The 19,143-nt window shown below is 40.0% G+C and overlaps 1 long non-coding RNA gene across 1 annotated transcript in view; it reads left to right on the top strand.

Moving 5' to 3' along the window:
- LOC142601288 (uncharacterized) overlaps positions 1–18,715 on the top strand; it is a 59,952-nt gene extending 41,237 nt beyond the window's left edge. Inside the window, exon 4 of the long non-coding RNA XR_012834890.1 lies at positions 18,632–18,715. This is a non-coding gene — a long non-coding RNA (uncharacterized LOC142601288). The remainder of the gene's footprint in view (positions 1–18,631) is intronic.
- Positions 18,716–19,143: the final 428 nt, after the last annotated feature.

Genomic DNA, 19,143 nt, shown 5'->3' with positions numbered 1-19,143 from the left:
ACTACACTCCATGTATCAAATAACTTTACAGTGATAATAATTCTTTCGCTGTTCTTTCCATGCTCTTTAATCGAAGGCAAAAGTAAAGATCACCAACAGGGAAAGAATACTTTCTCTTAAAGATCAAGCTGCAAGGAAGAAACACACAGTCTGTAGGGAAAGATGATATTTAGGGGCCTTTCAAGTCATTCCTTGGGTTTCATGATGTCCCTGAGCAGACTTGGGAGTAGATTAGATTAAATTTACAACAGTTTCTCTATGAATGCTCCATCTATGCAGAAGGTCTTCCCAACTCCAACACATACTGTATACCGCTCTGGGGCTTGCTCTGAGAAAAATCTTCTGTTTATGGCTTTTAGGCATTTATGATTCCTACAGTATAGGGCAGTAGTAACCTCTGGTTTTGTATTAATAAAAATATTAGATTTTAAAATTGGATTGCCGACTGGATTGCTAAACTGCCAATTAATGTGGCTTGTAATAGTAGCTGCTGTGATTCATACTCTAGTTTGCTACAGAGCTGATTTGGGCTATCTGTTCCTTTCACACAAATGGAAAATAGTGAATTGACAGTAACTTCCTAGCTTTGCATAGCCTTCAGGCTGTATTCAGGCAACAAAGATGACCTGTACTCCACTACCAGTTCTTTGGGCCTTCTATTCCCCTTCTAACATGTGTCAGCAATATGGTCTGATGGAAACCACATCATCTTTCAAGTCTGCCAGTGTCTCTTCATTCCTTGAGAAATGGCCTAACTGCTTCTGGTATGTGTGGTGTTTTTTTCTCTTTATTTGTTCCTCCTGCCCTTATATTTCCTTGTTATATAAGGAAATCAGGAAATCATGAGAAAATAAGTTCATTCATCCTCTTGTCATCATCTGTTCTCCAAACCTGGATGAATTATGCAAGTGACAAGATACGGCAAAGTTTATAAGTGCAGAAAGTACTGTCAAAATCTAGCTGCCCACATCACAAAGTGAACTTCTCCTGAATGCTGTCTCCTACTTACAATTAAAATCCACAATAATGCCTCTACAACTGCAAGGTCTTGATGTTATGAACCTATAAGCAAAACCAGCAGCGGAGTTGTCAATGTTCAGATTCAAGAAGGATCTGTGTATAACAAACCTTTATTTTCTGAATACTGTCTCTACACATCAAATGTCAAGGGTCACAGTTGCTTACAGCTGTGATTCCCTCAGACCTTTCAGCAGGATAACTAGCTTCTATTTGACCGCAATCTATCCTGATTTATCCCTTCGTAGTGCCCAGTCCTGAAAAATGAAGTGTCCACCTGAGTTAAGTGTGCTGGGTGGTGTAAGCTGAGCTGAAACCTTCATCATATGTTTTATTTCAAGACTTCTCTACTTTGAATCTGGGGAGCAAAGTAAGAATATGTTTTGAGAAAATGTCCCGTGTCCCGTGTCGTCCGTGTCCCCCCCCCCCCCCCCCAATTACAGTAATTTAAACTATTTTAAGGGAAACTTTCAGGATGTTTTGAAGTCACTTAAGAAATAGACAGACAGTGGGCATTGCTGTCCAGCAAAGCAACTCTGAATTATTTCAAATATGGAAGTAAAAAAAAAAAAAGAAGGTTTTCTTCCATCTGAAGTTCAATATGCAATTTAAAAATATTATATATTTGTCATATGATTTACCTCACTGGTATAATTCTATGACAATACTCAGACACTTCAGAAAAAGGACACTAAATGTGCACAATTCAGCCAAGATAAATTACATTTGTGCTGTAATTACACAATGAAAAATACGTTCTGAAGGACTAGTTTCTGAGTTCATAGCCCCTTGCTCTGCTCAAGTGCACATGGCATGTAGTGACTTTTTTCAGTACTTTCTGCGGGATTAATTCAGCCAGAGAGTTTTACTAGACCCTTCCTGACCCCTCGTACAGGGAGGAGCCAAGGTGGAAGTGGTCCTTTGCTGTGCTTTTTCACTTGCAGTATTAAGTTTTGCCCAGACATTTTTGTGCATAAAGAGTAGTTTTTACTGACAGTCAACATAGATTTTGCTTCTGAGTAAGATGTACATGATTCTGGTTCTGTCATTCATGCTCTGAAAGGGTGGAATTGATAATGCTGAATACTGAATAATTTTCAGAGCAAAAAGCGAATACCCAGAGCAAAAGACACTTTCTCCTACATGACTACTTCACCAGTTGTGCAGTTCAAACCTGTTTAAAAAAAAAAAAAGATTGTGTGGGAAAATAATACCTGCTGAAAAGTGACTGCTTGTAGATTGCTAAGCAGAAAGAGGTCAGCTTTCCTTTAGTAGCTTGGCAATAAGAATCTCGATTTTAAAATATTATCTGAATGACCACCATTATTTTTCTATCTCCTACTTTCGATAATGGCTAAGCTGTTTCTCTAGCTTTGTGCTTCATTTTTATTGCCATATGATAATCAGAAGCTGAGATATTTTTAATGTAAAAAACCTGAAATCTCTATAAATTTATTTTTTGATCAGCAGTTGGTGTCTCCTAGAAATTTAAGAATTTTTCAGTGTCTCTTGAAACTATCTTCCGGTTTTGAGAGTAGTCTGGGTTTAACAGATCAACTTGTGAAACCTGTTCAGCACAATAGGTACAGCTGTCAAATAAACAGATCCATGCAAACATATTGATCTGTTCCTTCCATGCTGCCTTCCACACTGCAGTGGCCAGCATGCCATCAGTCATCAAAGGAGACTTACGGCAATGATACAATCCCTATTGAAGTAAATGGAACCAATATAGAGATCTACAGCCATTTAACAGTTAAGATCAGCTTTCCTTGTTTATACCAAAAATATCATACGCAGGTATATCAAAAATTGTGTACTGTTACGTGTGCAGATGTTGCATTTTTGCCCCCCATGCAAGTGCAAAATGAAAAAGTGTTTTCTACTCTCTTCTAGGCTCTCCTGTCTCTGGCATTTATGCCCAGATAAAACAGATGTAAACATTGTATCCAGAGCTAAATATAGGGGGGAAAGTTGGTATATCTTGGAGTATTTCCACTGTTTGACTTGGAATTACAATGCTTGAAGCTTACTGGTATTTTGTCTGCTTTATTTCTCACACCCACTTCTGTTTCTTGTCTGTTTTTTCTGCTGCTTCTCACCTACAGTCTCATTCTTCAACCCTAAGAAATGCAATGACTAATTTTTATTGTTCTGCATGAGAATTTTTCTTCTCTTTAAGAAGGAGAACTGGGAGGATGGTGTTTTTCATTACTTGTTACTCCTTTCCCATGCTAGCTTGGACCATCAATGCTTCCTCCTAAATTTTTTTCTTTTTCTCTTTGTGATTCTTCTTGCAGTATGGCAATAGGATATTTTGTGTGTACTTTAGGTGTCAGGGTTACTACAAGCAGAGCTTGTACTCATGGCTTGCCGTAGCAGAGTGGAAAAAGATTTTGGGTAAAAATGTAAACATGGCAAGTTCCAGCTTGTCTAGACAAATCTAAACAAAAGTGCTACAAATGGACTGACATGCCGTGTGGTGGAGCTGTTGTCAGGAAAATTGTGATCCAAGAGTTTACACATGGAGGATTGCAAATGCACCCAGACTTTCCTTCAGAGAACAGCTTGCTGCATGGAAATTGCAGGGAATAGAAATGGGAGTAAATAATCTGTTCTTAGGACACAAAACTTGAGGAGTGAGTGGGGAGGAAGAGTGCTGCTTGCTATTCTGAGGCAAAATGCAAGTATCAGGTATGATATTTATTTACAGATATGCCAGTTTTTATACTGTGTTTGCCAGAAATGTTATCTGACATAACACTCAATTCCAAGCTACAGTCTAAATATATACGGAAACAGTTCACAATTATTAAAACTTCTGTTAGTGTTGCTGTGGGGTTGGGCTTGTTCAAAGATTATGTGTTGACACTTGTGTTTTTATTGCACTGCATGTATGTCTATGAAATTTAACCTAACAGTGCTGGATAGAGCAGGGCTAGCAGGATGGGCCAGTGCATTTGGTAAATGACATGTAAACCACCATTTCACTACCGGTTCAAAGATCTCCACCAATATGGCTTCCTTCCTCCTGCTTCCATGTTGTTTATTACTTATTGACACACAAAGCCTCAGGAAGCTGCAAAACAAACTACACAGAGATTCCTGAGACCTCACAGTGGCTTTTGTCCCAATATATGATGTCAGTCAGTTGTGTGGAGATGCTACGAAGTAGTTTAAAGGGCAAAGTATCTTGTTGCTTCACAAGTTGCAGATTTGCGTGAATAGAGGTTTTAATGTGATCATTCAGAGTGGTTCCACTGAAGCAATTTTACTGCTTTGTGTTAATGTGTCTGGGAACCGTTTGTGGTATTAATAACATTGCAGGTTAGCCCAGCATCATGTTCAGTGTTGCAGTGGACTCGCATGATAAATGGACGGTTGGGCTCTATGAAAATGTGTCAATTCTATGTCCAAAACATACAGTGATGTTCATTGCTTCTTAAGCATCCATTATGTGCTCTGAGGCAGTTTTTATCAAAGCAGGTACAGTACAGCTTCATGTTATGGATTCTTTTTTTGCCCCTTTATTGCTTCTTTCTAGTACTTCATAGCTATCAAGCTCCTTTGATTAACACAATACACCTGTTTGTGCATGCCTACTATTAGTCTACGTTTTTTTTGCATTAGGTAAATCCTCTAGCAAGTGGTCCTGTCTTTCCTAATTTGTTAGAAGTTGCTCAGGAATTTATACCTTCGTGCTGAGAAAGAAGTGTCTGGAACAGAGGTTGCACAGATAGAGCAAGTCTGACCGGACTCTCTGATCCTATGAAGTGACTCATCTTACATCTGTGGAGGAACTGAGGGATAATTGTGTTTGTTGGTTTGATTTCCTCTGTCACGTTTCTCTGTACATCCTCATTCTGGCCACAACTAGAAGTAGAAATGACACAATGTGATGACATAGCAGCTTCAGGTGGCTGGCCTAGCTAAGCTTTGGCTAGCACAGGACATATTCCAAAGTGACACAACCAGAGCCATTTGCATACCTCCTGGAAACAGTTTGCTAAAGCAAAAATAACTGCTGAAGTTGGTGTAGTTACTACATATTCATAATTTTGTTAATGAAAAGCATTTCTGTTGTTCGCCTCTTTGATGCTTACCTGGACCTTCTGAGGTTGTCTCTAAAATGGTTGGTTTGGTCTTAATTTTTAAAAGGTGTTTAGGTTTTCTATGTATCCAATGCAATCAGTGATCTTGAGGCCAATGGACCTTTGAAAAAACTAGCTCTAACAGGTTAGTCTGACTGCCTTCTCACATTTTTTTGCTTGCTTCTGCACTTTTTCAAAATGAAGTATAATGTTTTAAATTGGATCAAGTAGGTAGTTGATTATTCCAATTATTTAATTAGTAGCCATCTCAAAAAGCTATTATAAAGAAAATATGACTTTTAAATACAAAGATATTTTAAAAAACCCCAAACAAAACAACAAAAAAAAACCCCCAACAAACAAAACTCAACCACCTCAACCCCTCAAAAAAACCCCAGAAAGGTGACTAGATCTATACAGTATTTTGCCAGTCAAGGTATAGCATTATCCATAATTACAGTACTCTTAGACACTGTGCTCTATTTGTAAAAGCTTAGTAGTACATCTCTGGTGAAGAGTTTTCCATTTGCTAGTGAGTAACAGACTCATACAGTTGTATAATAATCAACATTGTCTTGAACCTTCTTCAAAGGCAGATTGTAACAAATTCACTTTAGATTCTGCTTTGGGTTTCAGTAGAAATGAATTTTAAAAGGTTGTGATTAAGGGCCATGCTCAGCATTGCATTCAAGAGACATCAAAAGGCTTTAGAAAGGAAGAGACAAAAGATTGAGGATTACCTTGACCAGAGGGCTCAACTACACTGAAACAAATTAAAATTGGCCTCTAACTTGGCACTTTGGCTGTGTGGCCCTGCGAAGCAAAAGAAAACCGCTGGTTCTCCTTGATGCCTGCCCGGTTATGACCTTTTCACTTCCATGCATGACCCTGTGGGAGTTAGTGTAGCCCTAGAGGGAAAGCCTGTGGTGGTCGCGACAGCTGATGCAGAAAGGTCAGCCTGGTGCCACTTGGTCCTGGCCAGGGTTCACTCCACCCCCCTGCTGTGCTGGGCCAGGCCATTCTCTGCGTTCATAAGTCTGATGCAGAGATGGCACATTTGGTGAGATAAGGTATGCTCAGGGTTTGGTGCCTCACCTGTTAATTCATAGAATCATGGACTGGTTTGCGTTGGAAGGGACCTTAAAGATCATCTAGTTCCAACCCCCCTGCTGCAGGCAGGGACACGCTCCACTAGACCACGTTGCCCAAAGCCTCATTCTGTAATGTGTTTTAAGGCTGATTCTCAACTGATCATCTTTTTAACAATCACTAGGCAATTGCTTTATACTAAGAGCTCAGTTCTGCCTCTTCACAGCCCATATTAACAACCCCAGCCCTGGAAATCTTGGGGGCTTTTCTCTCTCCTGCAAGAAACTGGACTGAATTGCTCAGAAAGAGGGGGCTGTGGCACAGGGCTGTGGCTCTGTCATTGCGTGTCTAGATAGTCACAAGGCATGAGAGATACAAGCTGAGTTCTGTAGAGGGTCTTTTGTGCAGTACTGGAGAAAGAAAAAAGTGCTTAAAGTAAAGCTTGTAAGCTCAGATTGGGAAGGTGTCATTTCTGGTTTGTAGCTCAGGATTGTTTCTGTAACTTCCATGAAAAATAATTGCAGGATACTGAAGAGAAAGAATCCTTGAATTGAGAACTAGGTGAGTGTTAACAGTATCTCACTTATTGGCCAGATAACTTGCTTTTATCTGAGATAAATTTTGAAGGATGACTCTGGCCTTTTGATCTGAAACATCTGGGAAATGCTGTTATCAGAATGACGGGCAACTTCATCTCCTAGATGTGTCTACTTCATCTCCTAGTCTCCACTAATTGTCTCTAGTACTAGGAGAACTGCTTCTGTGCATATGCAGAGGTTTGGAAGATATTCTGTTCCATATTGAGAACCTGCAGTTTCTTGGTGTTACTAAGCAAGATTTAGAGGGCTATAAGCAAGGTGTGAGCACAGATGTTGGTTGTAGACAAACTGGACCCACCTTTGCGGAGCAGGTGTGTATATTGTGGAAATGTGAAATAAAAGAAGTATTTAGTGAGTTTTTCAGTAGTGCGGTGGGTTTACTCTTGAACTTTGAGTATCTCATCTGTATGCTTTGCTGCTAATGAAATTGAGTTAGTCCTAAGTTCCTTTATAGTTCACCTCTCTAGAAAGGGCTTTGCCTCTTGTTTATAAGTTTTCTTTGATTGCTCTACAGCTGAGTGAATTTGTGTTGATGTTTCATTACTGACTGAATAGCATAAACTGTGAATGTGAGATAGAAAATTTGTTGGTTTAAATCCCATTAAGCTCCTTGGCTTAAAAATCCTAGCCCTTAGAATCAGATGTTCTGCGTGGAAATATACTGTACTATATACATCTGCTTAAATCTGTGTAGGCAACCACAGAGGTGACAAGAGGAAAAGATACTGACACAATCATTGAAGAGTGGAGGAAGGAGGGTATTCAGCTGAAATCATGTTTCATTCTTCCCGGTTTGTTACATTAGGACTCAAGTGAATAGTGCAGCACAATCAAATGCTTTGCAGACATCATTTGCTCAAAACACGACTTCTCCATTTAAAGACTGGTTATTGAATGCTTTTTATATCTAGAATTTTCTTCTTCCTATTTTGAGAATAGCATTATGGTGTTGAAACTATTTGCTTTTATCAGTGTTATAATATCTTGAGTCCAAACGACTCTAATTGAAGATTCTTTTCTGATACCACCCAATAACTATAGAAAAAGCCAAAATATTTTGATTGCATGCTTAGACTGAGAAAGCAGAAAAGGTAATGCTCCAACATTAGGCTTTGAGACAAGATACTCCCTTTTCTTCTTCTATAAAATGCCATTTTGAATTGCTTTGTGCAATTATCAGTTTGTTTGTTTTTAAAGCTGCTCTTCCAGGCTTTGCAGCCTTTTGCCTTTTTATAAAAGCTACAGCAAGTCATGCAAGTCTGAAGAGGAATAAGTGTAAAGAATAAGTGATATGTTTGTGAAAGAGTTACTGCAGTTCTTTTAGTAGGTTAGTAAAGGCAGTCAGGATAAGCTTGAGGAGCACAATGAATGTATGAAAGAAAATTGTTTCAATGTCTTTGAGTAGAAAGTTGTTGATCTCCGATTAACTTTCCATGCTGACTACTGCGTGATACTTTGAGAAATATAGCATTGTTGTTGGCTCTTCTTTCTATGAGTTTTCAGTGTGAAGCAAAAAATGTTTCTTCCATAAGAATGTTAACCTTGTATCTCTGCATTTGTCTCAATTTCCTTCCATATTGCTGTCTGTATGATATCCCTTATATTCAAGAGCATTACAGCTAGTGTTTAAATGTGCAGATGCCAGTGCGGAAAAGCATCCATACTATGGGGGAGCATTTAGGCCCACTGATTCTAGTGATTTATGCTTGAAGTTATGCTGAGCTGAATGTTCTTGAGTGAAGCTTCTTGTTTATAAGCTAAAAGCATAACTGTCCAACACAGGTGGCAGAGTTAATAAGAGCTACTACTTAACTAGCAAATTCTTAAGTATTGCTTTCTAATTCTCAAGCACCACTGTGGAATAATTTTTAGGGGCAAGTTATGTTGCAAGCAGAGATGTGTAGGTCTTGAAAACAATGTATACTGTTATTGAAACAGTGAAGCATGTTAATATAGTTACTTAATTAAACAAACACAACATGCAGATCTAAATTGTGTGGAAATTCTCTGGAGCCGCCGTTCATACAAAGATTATATTGGTTTAACTGCTAATTACGTAAAGCCAATGCAACCCCAAAAGAATGACGTGCATCCACACCAAATGTCAAAGTAGAAATACAATCCCCAGAGGAAGCCGTAGAGCTGTGCAGTGTAGCCGAGGGCTGGGGCACAGCATCCCTGACCGATCCCTCCCCCTCCTCAGTGGGACAGGGAGAGAAAATAAGGTGAAAAAACATGTAGGTTGAGATAAAGGCAGTTTAATGAAAGGAGAAAAAAATAGAAGAAAAGAAAGAAAAAAAGTTGTGTGTGGAAGCAAAGCCAAAAAAAAAAAAAGGGTATTTATTCTCTACTTCCCATCAGCAAGCGACATCCAGCCACTTTCTGGGAAGCAAGGCCTCAGTATGTGTAGCAGCTGCTTGGGAAGACAAGAGCCTTAATAACAAATACTTCTCCCCCCTCCACTGCGCGCCTCCCCCCCTCTTCCTCTTAGCTTCTATTGCTTAGCATGACATCACATGGTATGGAATATCCTTTTGGTCAGTTTGGGCCAGCTGTTCTGGCTGTGTCCTCTCCCAGCCTCTTGCCCACCCCCAGCCTACTGGCCTTTTCAGGTATGTGTGGGGTTGGAGAGACAGCCTTGAACGCTGTGTGAGCACTGCGCAGCAGTAACCAGAACATTGGTGCCTTATCGACACTATTCTACCCACAAGTGCAAAGCCCAGCACTATATGGGCTGCTGTGAGGAATGTTAACTCCATCCTAGCTGGACTGAATACAGAATAAAGAGAGACAACTCTGTGTGGGTGGTTACATTTTTTATTATTATTTATTATTAAAACATACATCTAATGCTCTGGGTCCATGACTTTGCCAAAAATATGCTGCATCTGCAGTTGATTGAATAACCTTGATTTAGCAAAAGTAGATACACTTGTTACTAAAATTATTGCATGTGACTTTCTAACCAAGCTAGACTTCATATGTGAGATGTTCTAAGTAATCTTCATGGGTTTATAGCTTCATCCTTGTCTGCAGATAAAATAGATTGCTTTGGACAGAAGAGTGAAAAAATGAATAAATCTCATTGCCACTTGGTTCCTGGGAGAGGTGTCTGATTTCGAGCTTACTCGTTGCAGACGCTAGCCTGTATGCACCGATAATCGCTGTTGGCAAACAGAAAGCTGTCATTGCTGAGGGACATTCGGGTCTGTCACCCTGGAACAATAAATCTCTTCTCATACAGCTGCCATAACGAGCAATCTGTTTTTCAGTCAGAGGGTCAGGTGGGGTTGTTGTTGTACCAGGTGCAGATAAATCATTTAGTGCTATGCTGCTGCGGTATTGGTAACGGGAAGGGAAAGTTCAGGAGATATTCTGTTGACAGATAAGAAGTTTTGTCAGTTTTGCTATTGTTGTTGCACAGCTTTAGGGTGAACAGGGAAGTAAGTAGAGGTCTGCATAGCTATTTGAAATGTTCAGGAAGCTCCTAATTCAGCAATTTCTATAGCCATACACTTGTCAAGTCCTTGTAGATACTCAGGCAGATCATTCTCCCTGGTATATAAGAGAGCTACAGAGTTATATGGCATTATTGCTAGTAGCAGAATTTCTCAAGGATTTAGCCAAAGGCATGCTTTTGACAAATGCGATGCTTAATGTTGTCTTTCATATCACCTGCTGACAGCTTTCAGTTAACATTGCTGATGAGGGTCTGCAAATTTGCCAAGTTAGAGAATTTTCATCTTTAAATTCTAGACTGTATCTTCAGCCAAGGTTAGCTGACACCTCCTCCAAGCTGTATGATACCCTCTGAGAAACCTAGCCCTTGATCTGCTCTGTATCTCTACTTATTTGGTGTTGGCATATTTTATGAGCCTGGCTTGGAAATGGAAAGCTCGACTGTTTTATGGAACTCTTGCTAACAATTGGCGCTGTATTAAAAATTACCCCTGCCAGGGCTCAGAAATATTTTACTGCTGCAAGAAAGCTTATAAGCATTAAGGTGAATGTGGACATTTTGTTAACAATGCTAGGATGTTTAGGCTTTTTTATTATACTTTTTTTTTTTGGTCTAGAAGATGGTATTGTCTGTGGCTTTCGAGGGACATATATAACAATAGCTATAGAAGAAAAAGAGCGCACTATGAAGATAATTGCGTCAGCACAGACACGGAGTAAACCCTGGAGGTGAAAGAAGTCTGTGAATCAATTTCACTTGACAATTATAACCATGCACAAAACATACTAGACACAAGGCAATTTAATTAGTGAAATTAAATAGTTAAACCACCAATGCAATATACACCCTTAGATTTTATTTCCTTTTCCTTACAGTAATATACACTATTGAAGGCTATAGTATTAACTCTGACTCAATGCCAGAATTCTAACTTTCAAAATCACTGTTTTATTCAATTTTTTCCCTTCCCAAAGGATCCCCCAAACCTTTCATCTTGAACAGTAGCTTTTGCTACAGAAAAGTACCTGCAGTCTTCCATCAGACTGCTAGATGGGCAATCTTTCGACTGAGTAGTGGTTGTGGGTCAAAAAGCTGGATGAAGAGTGTGAGACTAAAAGGTTAACTGAGACCGCTATTTCTGGACAGAAAGAGCTATTTATTTCTTAAGTGCCCATTACAGGGAATGGCAAGGAACTGTAGCTCAGATTCAGGTATAAGATTGTTAAAATTGTATCATTTTGTATGTCATGATGAACTTGATCCTTAGTTGCTCCTATAAACAACCTCAGGGAAGCCAGAATTGCACCTAATAAGTTCTTACAGACATTCATTCTTCTGTATTTCTTTTGTCCCTCCCTCAGACTTCTGCAGGTAACCACCCCCCACCCCCCTCCCCCGGTGCTCTTATGGCTGTTTAGTTTAACCAGCCAGACCTCTCCTTATCACCTAGTTATTTGGGTTACCACTCTATTGCATGATTTTCTTCCCCTCTCTCTCCTTCTCCCCCCCCCTTTTGTATGATTAGTAAATTCTTCAGTAAGTCTGGGAAGATGTTTCCCCTTGTGATTGTAAGGGAATCTGGGATTAAGTGTTTATAGCCAATCTGCTACAGCCTGTGAATCCATTAAGACAGACCTGCATGAAAGGTCAGAAAAAGTAACCTTTTTCAGCTTTACCACTCCTTAATCTCATTAGCTACCTCAAAAAGTTGTGCTTTCTCTTCTGGTGGAGGTAGCTGTATTATAATATCTGTCTATAAATAGGTCTTAAATCAGCTGCAGGTGGATAAAGCATTGTCCCTGAGGACACAAAAGCTTCATGCAATTTCTGGAACATGCATTTTGACCAGTTTCTCAGAATGGGGAGGAGTGGAGAGAGGCACACTAATGAGGCTCAGCTTACCAGCTGGTGATCCAAATATCTAGTGTCTGACATCTTTGCAAATTATTCCCTCAGGCACCATCTTTATGTGGTATCATCTCTATTGAGCAATGAACAGCATTTCACAATATAATGCATCTTTCAAGAAAACTTGGAACATTCCCTAAATATAGGGCTACTTGGGTGAAGCTACTTAAGTGTTGTTATTTACTTGTTCTTAGGCAAGGCTTTCAATCTGCCCTTGGAATACCTAGTTTCTTAACACCTTTCATGTGTACACTTTTGCTTTTTTCGTTCTTGGGTTTAGGGACTTTCTGCAGAATTACAACCTAATTAAAGTAAGGTTTTAAAGTAAAAGTTGAGTGCATTTTAGTGTGAGAAGATATTAAGCTTACCTTTAGGTGATCAAAATTTGAGGTCAGATTTAAGGGTCCGCCTACCAAAAGCCTCTTCAGTGACTGTACTTTGTTTAACTGTAGCATTGGTCAGGTTTTGGTGGTTTGGGGGGCTGTGGTTGTATGTGTGGTTTTTTTCTTTCCTGTTGTTTTTGTTTTTCCAAAGAACATTTAACATGGTAGCAGAATTTTCAATGTAAAACACTCTGATCTAACAAAAAGTCTTGACTTTTGTCACAGAGAAAATCAGGATGAAATATTTGATGTTGGGTCTGCCACTCCACTTGCAGAATAAAATGTTCTCCAGCACGTGTGAGTCCCAAACAATGCTATAATTAATACAAATGAAAAGCTGGAGTGTCATGCTGGTGGAAAATATTCACATGCTAGTAGTTCAAAATATGATCTTTTTTTTTTTTTTTTGTGAGATCTTCAGCTAGTGATTTGGCTCTTGGACAACTGTATTATTCAGAATATCTGAGTTCATTCAGCAACATGATTTGTGTCAGATGAGTTGCATTTGCTGTTTGCTTTCTGAATCTCATCCTTTCCCCAGGGAGACAATTGTTTGTGGAGGATTGCCTTTGAAGGTTGTGTTTTGATTATTTTATTTATAGCAGTGGTATGTGTATTCTAGTCTCCCCTATATCTGGACAATCTGCACCTGTTTTAATTGCTGAATGTTATTTAGGCAAAGATGTCATCCTTTTTTCAAAACTTTATTGCCTCTCCCTTGTAGAGCTGTTTCATGAACATTTCACATTCCTTTTGTGCAACAGTATATTACTACAACTTTACATGATGTAGATGTAGGGTAAGTGCAGGTTTAGGAGTGTAATCCCATTCAATGTTATATTGGAAGAAACGGTTTAGGAGCTCTGTCTTTGAACTAGCTTACAACTCTGCCCTAGTACTTGGAGGGGCTGTTCTCATCTAAAATGTTATTTCTACCAAATTCAAAGAATTGACATGTACTGCCTATTAACCAGGTTCTGGAGAGGATTAACCAGGTTCTGCAGAGGGATCTATTGATATTTAAATTCTGGGGCTTATTTGGAGCTGGGGCCGGTCATGTTTCTGTTTGCCCTGAAGTTTCTGATAAGATCACAGCCAGAAATAGGAGTGGAAAGAGAAGGATGCTTGTGTGACTACGAGTGAAAATATTTCTCTGAATAAACTTAGCACCAGTATTTGTGAAAGTGTATTTCTATGTCACATGAATGAGTAACAAGGTATAACAAGGACCAGGTGTTTCTGTCTTCATCATTGCAATGCATTTTAAAGTATTTTATAATAAAAGCCCTACTGTTTGTCTAAGAATAACAACTGTTTTAGACTGTGACTTGTGGAATTCTTGTATGGAAACTGTCACTCAGCATCCTTCTGCTACTTGAAGTGTAGGGCTGTGTATAACAAGATTTTGGATTCGCAGCTTAGTCATGTGAAAGACTTTAAAAATATGGTTTTAATATTGAAAGAATAGACTGGTCATGAGTTTCAGATGTGTTTATATCCTTGGCTTCACTGCCTGAAACTTCAATTACTTTTAAAAGAATCAAATATATGAGATATTTTAAGCTCTCAATTTAGATTTCTTAAGGGGAAAAAAAGGCATATCTGTGAAAGAAGGGAGGATAAAGAAAGGAGTATTGGATTGGAAAAAACTGATGGAGGACAGCAAGGGTTCATTTTGATTTGTTCTGACTTTATGAAATGTAGTTTTTACAAATGTGTGGGATAAATTTTGCTGTATTAAAAAAAATAAGAGCCCATCAGTTACAACTGACCTGTATATTTCAAGCACTATGTTGCCATTAGCAAAATGCAGAGGACTTTCTCTTGCTATTAATTTTATACGGCTCTCTCATCAACTGTGCATGTTGAAATCTCTTTAATTAGAGATTCCAAATACTCAAAAAATAATAGCAATTTTATATCAGGTTCTCAGCTACCTTTCATTATCTTTACCCTTTGTGTGCCAATAATGAAAATGAACTTCTATGCAACAATGTAAACATTTTTTGCCTGCTCTGTCATACTCTGCCTCACATATATACATTGCATGATACTTAGTCAATATTTGTTTTGTAAAGCCTATGAGAAAATATTTTTCTGTTTTCTTAAAAAAAAAAAAAGGCAGAAATTTTCAAAAGTAAACCTATTTTTTCACCATCTATATTCTTTCATACAAGGCTTTAAAGGAATTCTCACATATGCCCAAGGCTTCTGACATTAAACATTGTCTGAGCTATGAGAAACCTACCAAGTGGTCTCTGCAAATAGACAAACATATGGCAATATTATGGAGAGCTTGTAACGGCAGCAACAGCAAGCATATATGATCCTATAGACTTGGTTCTTTATTACTCTATGCTCAGGGCACAGTAGATGTAAGTTTTGTCCTTTTTATGTCCTCAACCGTGGCAATCAGCTAAGGATCTGGCTGTTGCAGGACACATTTTTGTAACTTATAGTTTGGATGATAGACCCCTCCCAAAGGAAAGAATTGCTGTCTGTAAAGTCACCGCAGCCCTGCTTGTTGTGGTGCTCGCTCCATGTGGTAGGATTCTTGCTGAGGTACAGGCACTTTTTTTGCAGGGAGTGGGACGTCTTCGTTATCTCTCTCGCTAGTTACTTTCCAATGTTAGATCCGTGCAAATGAGGGCGCAGGGTCCTGGCTCTCACCAGGTCCACAGTTGCAGGCCTTTGCTGTCGAAGAAACAGCAGTCTCTCCACGTGGTGTCAGTAAAGCAAAAAGCCTGTTTTGCAGGCCAGCCTGATGTGTTTGGCGTAATAAGCACGTGATCACAGTTGACATTACATCCATTCAAGGGCAGGGATGTACACAGGACCTAGTTATATCCAGGACATTACAGTACCAATCGGAGCCAGCTCCCGAGGCTGCACCTCCTGGCGTCTGAACAAGGCGGGGGAAAGAGGGGGGAGCTTCATCTTGTTCCACTACAGCTACCAGATGATGATGAACAGTCTTTCTCCTGCCAGAGCATAGGAGGCTGTGTTACAATGGGCACGCACAAATCACCCACTAAGGTCAGTGATGACAGCGCTTGCCTTCTTAGGGGGTGCATCAGTTTTCACTTGCTCTTTTCATAAACACAGAAGAATCAGATTAGAGCTTGGCTTTTAATAGCTGCGAATTTTTCCCCTGTGTTTTTCCTCATCTCCCAGTCTACCCAAATGCTGTCACAAGCCTCACTCTGGGGCTGTCTCTTATTAGAAGAAATGTTGCTGATCCCAGAGGAGAGATTCAGATCAGCAAAAAATCCCATTCCAGGAAAATCGTGTCTTCAGCTCTGGGTTGTGATGCACAAGTGTCTTTACTGCTTAGCTACAGGAAAAGTAGATTTTGCTGTGACATTTCTATTCAGCATCATGGCCAGCTGGAAAATGTTAGGGGTGGTAATACCAGGTTGGTTTTTGGTGTTTTTTTTTTTTTTGTTATTTTGTGTGGGTTGTTTTTTTTTATCGGCCTCCCTTGGTCATATGTAGGCTCTTCCATCTTCTTTTTTTGGAAGATTGAATGTGGTTGTTGTAGGGTAAAGGAGAGGCAATGATAATGCTGGCTTCTTCTCACAGCAGCCTGCCCCAGTTGTGCTGTCAAAGGGTGATGTGTTATTGCTTCTAATGCTGTATTCCAGCTTCAAGCTGTATCATGGGCCATAGGCACATAAATCCCTCCAACTTTCTTGGGAACCACAAAAGTCAAAGAGCATGTGCAATTCAGGGATTATGAAGCTGAGGATGGTATCACTGCTGCAGACCCTGGCAGTGGTGGTGTGAAAGCAGAGATACTGGGACCTTCTAATGTTTCCAGTAACAACAAGCATTTTTTGTTACACATCTGAGCAGAAAAATACATAGAAGAAAATGGGATTCCTGACCTGCTTTTCAAATTTTCCATTGAGTGAGGAGTAATTAAGGCTTTAAAGATGAGCTTTTATGCTGGGGATGACTTTCAGTTGCATAAGCATAGACAATGTAAACTAACACACTCCTTGTGTTCATGTTAAATCATGTTTCTACCACGCTTTTTGGTACTCTTCACTCTGATAGGTAGTCAGGGACTTATGTTAGAGAACTAGCCTTTCTTTCAGCCTTTGCTTGCCGTGTAAGAGAGGTAAGGATCAGAGAAAGCTTTCCCCTAATTTAGTCTGTTTTCCAAGGATCCCCTTGCATAGGGAGCTAGTGCAGGGTGGAGGGCTGGAGAAGGATGGGGGAGCAAGAGATGTGTTGAGGGACAGACCTGAAACACTGAAATTATTCCAGGTAATGTTCTGGCCCATAAAAGGAAGCAGGTTAGGAAGCTGATTTTGGGGAAGGGTTGGTATCGGCACAAGAACCTAGAGGTCTCTGAGAAAGCACTCTATTTTTTGGGAACAGCTCAGAACAGGTATTGCACAAAGAGGCCTAAAAGTGACTTTGATTTCCTTGCACCCAGGAAGAGGATAATGAGTGGTGAAAGCCTACATTATGTAGAGTAGAAAATGCAAACCGCTGATTGAATCTGAGAGAAGACAAGCAGGCATAGTAACCACACAGTTTACATTTGGGTATGCTGCTTGTACACGAATCAGGAGCTGAAAAAGTTCATCCCAGAGAGAGTATTCTTTCTTGCTTCTCTCTTTTCTAATTGCTGCAATCTGGGAAGATGCTCTAAGAAACATCTAGCTGTGCTTTCTCTGATTTTACCCTCTTCCCTAGCTATAGCAGAGGCAGAACTGTGGACCAGTTAGATGTCCACCCTGAGTTGGTAGGATCACTTCTGCATTATTGCAATGGAATACAAATATCAGAATTCCATGGTTTAGACCTTTTTCTTCATAAGGACAGACCAACAAAAGCAGAGAGTCATGAAAATCTGACTGAACTAAAGCATTATGATAATCTTAGGGTTACGTAAAATACAACTTTTTAAAAATTTTTGAAAATGCAGGAAAATAAAGTATATCTGTGTTGTTGGGTTTCCTAGTGCACTTCAGCATGGGCGAGCTTGAAAAACTTCTTTAAGAAGAAACATGTCTACCGTGAATGAGGGAGACAAAAGTCTTTGCCAGAAATGCTTAGCCCTATTCCCATGAGAATGCAGAAATGGAGAAGTGGAGCAATAGTTTTCTGGAACTAGATGGTGGACATCGCTTAGCGTTGATTTAACATGCAGCATAAATGATGCATGATATCCATAGCTTGGAAGAATCCTTGAATGTAGTTCCTTGGATTTTGAAAAAACAGAGGGAGGGAAGAAATGCCAACAGAACTTGCAGGAAGACGCTCTAGGATGTAGTTTCTGGAGCAATTAGAACGAAAGATGTGGGATTTGTGCGTTAGTTCAGAGCGAGGAGCTGCTTTCACAAAGCAAGCAATCTGTGTCTATCACAGAAGATGAATTGTGCGGGCTGTCGGTTCCAGAAGCACAGTCAGCTTTGACCAGAATTGCTGTACTGCATCTGACAAGTGGATTTAACAGTTCCTAGGAGCACATTTTTAGTAGTCTAGTTGCAAACCTGACAGACTTCAAGGGAAGAGTCATCACAGCTTCGAGGAAAGAGAATGAACTTTCCAAGGGGCACCATAAATGAAAATATTTATATCATTTCTTAGAAGATGCTTGCATCCAAATTTTTTGTGAATTGAAATTGAAGCATACATAGGAAGAAAGCACATGCAAAAAAACTGAGTCCAGGTCTTTGTTCAGGATTATGCTGCACTCATTAAGGTACTCTGTGCTATATGTAAGTGAGAAATGGATTAGGATAGCCCAAATCAGAAGACATGACTGGAAGTTGTGTCTTCAGCCTTGAATTACTCCATCATTTACTGTGACAAGATGATATACAATAGCTTCCAGATAGCCTGCTTATTTGCACTGCCTAAATACAGTGTTGAGGCTGTTGTTCCCAGGGCCAAATTTTGGCATGGTGGTTTGAGCTCCTACTGGGTCATAGAAACCCCTTTCCCTGAGCGGCTTCTTTTACTCATCCTCCTGGGGACTGCTTCGTTGGCTTTGTCAGGCACAGAAAGATCGCCATATCTCAGCATTCTTATGCAGCTGTCTGCATCCCTTTACTTTCTTATCAATAGCCTTCTGTTTGAGCAGCACTCATCTTGCATCTTGCACACCATGGTCCCTTCTACGAGGGTGGCTGGCATTGGCTGCCTGTCAGCGGTAATGGCAGGTGAGTTTCTTCTTTGCCTTTTGCCATGTGTAGAAGTATACTGCATGCAAATTCCTTGCTGTGTGGTATCTCACAGCAGCTGGGCAGTGCCCCCCAACAGGGTCACTGGCTCTGCCTCACTGGGGCCCTGCTGTACCCTCAGAAGTGTGGTGACAACCTGCCAGCTGGAAGACCAGGTAGGAATACTAAGCAAGTGCTACAAGATCCTGCTTGTATCTGAGTAGATATTCTTGTTGCTGGTTTTTCTTCCCTTTCCTTTGCTGGCCTCCCTGTGCTACCAGAGCTGTAACTGGATCTTCACACTGGCAGCCATTTGTTTTCCCCTGAACCTGGCAAGACATACCACACAGGTTGTGCTGGAGAAGGCAGCTACATCCACAGGTGTAGGATTTCTGAGCACCTGTATTGCAGTGGTTC

Source organism: Balearica regulorum, chromosome 3 (assembly GCF_011004875.1).
Source record: "Balearica regulorum gibbericeps isolate bBalReg1 chromosome 3, bBalReg1.pri, whole genome shotgun sequence".
Classification (NCBI taxonomy): domain Eukaryota; kingdom Metazoa; phylum Chordata; class Aves; order Gruiformes; family Gruidae; genus Balearica; species Balearica regulorum.
The sequence above is the reverse complement of the archived record's forward strand: the minus strand, read 5'-3'. Positions and strand labels throughout refer to the sequence as shown.